The sequence below is a fragment of the Cibotium barometz genome, chromosome 30, assembly GCF_041138505.1.
Source record: "Cibotium barometz isolate CiBa-2024 chromosome 30, ASM4113850v1, whole genome shotgun sequence".
Taxonomy (NCBI): domain Eukaryota; kingdom Viridiplantae; phylum Streptophyta; class Polypodiopsida; order Cyatheales; family Cibotiaceae; genus Cibotium; species Cibotium barometz.
This window is the reverse complement of record NC_141075.1, coordinates 1,060,364-1,065,385: the sequence shown is the minus strand read 5'-3', so window position 1 is coordinate 1,065,385 and position 5,022 is coordinate 1,060,364.

The window sequence follows — 5,022 nt, the reverse complement described above, 5'->3', positions numbered from 1 at the left end:
TCACATATATATTTTTATGAAATAGGACTATGATGGGTTTGGTGAGAAAATATTAGTGGGTAATTATTATACTTAACATCCCAATAATTACAAGATTTTTCTTTATTATACTTAACACATCAATAATTAGTGGGTAATTATTATACTTAGACCCCAATAATTATAAAGGATAAGAATTTTCTTTGTAATTATTAAACTTACCACCCCAATAATTATAAAGGACAAGAATTTTCTGTGTAATTCGTATGATAGGGTAGGTGTGTCTTTATATGTCTTCAAGAGCTGCTTAACCAAAACACTTTTAATTGATTGTTATAATATTAGGTTTCCTAGAATCACATTAGTACCATACTGTTTGATTTGCTTGGTATACTATTAGTAGGTTGTATAGACTCGCGTTTGTTAACTTGCCTCTTCAGACTCACAACTCACAACTCTAGACTTGGCTGATGACTCATGTCTTATACGCCTCTAGACTCACAGTGTGGATGTCTCTAGGCTTACAACTCAGGTCTATAAGCGCACGTGTTGACTCGCGCGGCGGCTTACATCTCTAAGCTATGTTTTTTTTTTCTTTTTATGGGACTATGGACTTATGTCTCCAAACCCGAGAGATGGTTTGGCATGGTTTTTTGAGGTGTTTGAGATTTTTAAGATTTGATGGTGGTGATTAAGATTTTTAATCCAAGTTTATGGTGTTTATAAAAGTGATTATATATTATTTTTTATTGAATTTACATGCTCTAAGCTACCAATTTCACCATGTAAATGAACAAAATTTATGCAATGGATGAAAACAAAATCACAACTTCCTCACTCTAATTCACGCACAAGTGGCTTATGTTTTTGGGTTAGTTTATTCCACTTTGAATTTACAAATACTAAAAGTAAAATTATGAAATGGATGAACAAAAAATCACTTCTTCCTCACTCTAATTCAAGAGGAGGATGTCCTTTGGAGTGGTCTTCTCTCACAAATGGTAGAATGGGGAAGAAGCTAATAAAAGAAAAAAAACCTACAATCAAACCTATCTAGCAAGCATTCATCAATCATGCAAGATTCAATAGAGAGCACAACCAAGCAAGATTAGAGAAGAAGAGAACTTATCTCAAGTATTATATACAAGGGAATGAATGTGTAATGATCATTATTGAAATTGACTTATATAGGATAGTTAAAACTTAAGTACTCTATGGTTGCAAGGGAATGAATGTGTAATGCTTATTATGGAAATTGACTTATATAGGCTAGTTAAAAATTAAAAAAGGTACAACCACTATTACGAGTCCTTAGTAAGTATGTACACAAATTTCTTAGACTTGTCCTATTTGGCATTAAGCGCATCGTAAGGTCACTTTAGACTTCCCCTATTTGACATTAAGCTCATGGTAAGGCTGCTTTATATTCTTAAGTGCTATCTTGTAAAAATAGGTGCTCATTTAAGCAAATAAGCTGGCAAAGATCACTCAAAAAAATAAGATGGCAAAGCTCCTTATATGGTATGACATGTGCTAACTCAAGCACATAAGATGGCAAAGCTCCTTATGGTGTGATAGGTGGGCGAAACCTGGGTGAAACTATGTCCCCCCCTCCCTTCCTAATGGTGACCACATCACCCAGGTTAGTGGTGAAGCTAGCTCCCAAGTTGAAGAGGTGTAGATGGTCCAAGATATAGAGTGAAATTGGCATGCCACGATAAGTGGTAGACTCTAAACTGATATGTGACAACCTAGATGTATGGATCTAGATGTGTGGCAAATTGGTGATAATCTTTGGGTAGCCTTGGGGTGGTCAAGGTGGCATAAAGAGGTAGATGTGAAGTAGATTTTTTTCCTGTAGGCCTTCTTCTATTGTGGAAGTGGCTTGGTCCCTTCAAAATAGCATCGTAGGTAGAAGAAACCCATGCTTTTTGATTAATGGAGCTATCACCACAACCACTATCATGAATGATTTTGGTAGAAGCAACCCACACCTTTTGATCAATGGGGTTATCACCCCACGACCACTATAATGAATGATTTTGCATGGGTAGATAGTGCCCAAACCATGCACAACAATAGGATATAGAAGTAGAAGTTCTACATGCATCTTGAAAGGCCTCCTTCTATTGTGGAAGGGGCTTGGTGGGCCCTTTAAATTAGGTGCACCTTTTGATTGGCAAAATTATTGCCAAGACTACCATTATATTCATGGGTAGATAATAGTCTCTAGACCATGCACAACATGATATTAATCCAAGATCTCATATCTTGATGCTTAGAGATTGGGTTTTTTATGGCTAATATGTCGCCTAGGGTGAAGTTGTGTTTATGTTAAATTAGAGTCGAGGGTGAGGATACTCTTAGTGAAAAATGGAGATGATGTGCTTGGGAAATGGATAGAAGGTGTGTGTCTTGTGTGTGCACTCAGAAGGTTATATTCTTTAAAGCACTTTGGAAAGCGCTTTGGAGGTACTTACATGGCCAATTGTTATACACAGGAGATAAGGTTGGCTCCCACACCTACCATGGTCCCCCCATCTATATATGTATACTCTTAGTGAAAAATGAGATGATGTGCTTGGGAAATGGATAGAAGGTGTGTCTTGTGTGTGCACTCAGATTTTTTCAACAAATTTGCTTTCTTTGATGCTCTATATTGCTTTTCTTGGCATTTACTAGATATCCCTTTTCTTGGGGAGTCAAGATCATGAGGCTTATTTCTATGGGACTCACGCCTTTGGACACACGTCTCTAGACTCATGTCTCGGGACCTATGCCTCTAGACTCGCATCTCTAGACCTATGCCTCTAGACTCGCACTCTAGACTCATGTTTGTGTGCTCATACAATTTTTGAAGAAACAAGCTCACAATCATCTAATGAGTTAGCTTCTCATCACACCAACTAGTGGGCTCAAGCCTCTAGACTCATGCTTATAGACTCACAGGTTGAAGCTCATGCTTACCTATAGACTCATGTCTATAGGCTTACACATTTTTTTTAAATGATCTAGGCTCACATCTATCATCTATAGACTCATGTCTATAGGCTCACACATTTCTTTTTCATGATCTAGGCTCACACATTTTTCTGTATAACCTAGGCTCACACATATATTTTTATGAAATTGGACTATGATGGGTTTGCTGGAGAAAATATTAGTGGGTAATTATTATACTTAACATCCCAATGATTACAAGATTTTTCTTTATTATACTTAACACATCAATAAATAGTGGGTAATTATTATACTTACCACCCCAATAATTATAAAGGACAAGAATTTTGTGTGTAATTCGTATGACAGGGTAGGTGTGTCTTTATAGGTCTTCAAGAGCTGCTTTACCAAACACTTTTAATTGATTGTTATAATATTAGGTTTCTCAGAATCACATTAGTATCATATTGTTTGAATTGCCTGATATATTATTAGGTTGACAAGACTCTTGTTTGTTAGGTTGACAAGACTCTTGTTTGTTAACTCGCACCTTCAGACTCATGTCTATTGACTTACGTCTCTAGACTCATGACTCACAACTCTAGACTTGGCTCATGACTCATGTCTTATATGCATCTAGACTCACAGTGGATGTCTCTAGGATTACAACTTATGTCTCTAAGCTCATGTCGTTGACTCACGGTGGCTCACATCTCTAAGCTTATGTGTGTTGACTCATGTTTTTTTTTCATGGGACTATGGACTTACGTCTCCCAACCTGAGAGATGGTTTGGCATGGTTTTTTGAGGTGTTTGGGATTTTTAAGATTTGATGGTGGTGATTAAGATTTCTAATCCAAGTTTATGGTGTTTATAAAAGTGATTATATACGGTTTATTGTTTTTTGTTGATTTTACATGCTCTAAGCTACCAATTTCACCATGTAAATAAACAAAAACTAAGCAATGGATGAACAAAAAATCACAACTTCCTCACTCAAATTCACGCACAAGTGGCTTATGTTTTTGGGTTAGTTTATTCCACTTTGAATTTCAAATGCTAAGAACAAAATTATGAAATGGATGAACACAAAATGACTTCTTCCTCACTCTAATTCAAGAAGAGGATGTCCTTTGGACTTATATATAGGACAATTAAAACTTAAGTATTCTATGGTTGCAAGGGAATGAATGTGTAATGCTTATTATGGAAATTGACTTATATAGGCTAGTTAAAAATTAAAAATGGTACAACCACTAGTACGAGTCGTAATTAAGTATGTACACAAATTTCTTAGATGCCCTATTTGGAATTAAGCTCATCGTAAGGTCACTTTAGACTCCCTCTATTTGACATTAAGCTTATGGTAAGGCTGCTTTATATTCTTAAGTGTTATCTTGTAAAAACAGGTGCTCACTCAAGCAAGTAAGCTAGCAAAGATCACTCAAAAAAATAAGACGGCAAAGCTTCTTATATGGTATGACATGTGCTAACTCAAGAAAATAAGATGGCAAAGCTCCTTGTGGTGTGATAGGTGGGTGAAACTATGTCCCCCCCCCCCACACCCCTTTCTAATGGTGACCACATCACCCAGGTTAGTGGTGAAGCTAGCTGTCAAGTTGAAGAGGTGTAGATGGTCCAAAATATAACGTAAAATTTGCATGCTAGGATAAGTGGTAAACTCTAAACTGATATGTGACCTAGATGTATGGCAAATTGGGTATAATCCTTGGATAGCCTTGGGGTGGACAAGGTGGCATAAGGAGGTAGATGTGAAGTAGAATTTTTTTAATGTAGGCCTCCTTCTATTGTGGAAGTGGCTTGGTCCATTCAAAATCACGTGGTAGGTAGAAGAAACCCATGCCTTTTGATTAATGGAGCTATCACCACGACCACTATCCATGAATGATTTTGGTAGAATCAACCCACGCCTTTTGATCAATGGGGTTATCACCCCACGACCACTATTATGAATGATTTTGCATGGGTAGATGGTGCCCAAACCATGCACGACGATAGGATAGAAGTAGAAGTTCTGCATGCATCTTCATGATGAAAGGCCTCCTTCTATTATCGAAGGGGCTTGGTGGGCCCTTTAAATTAG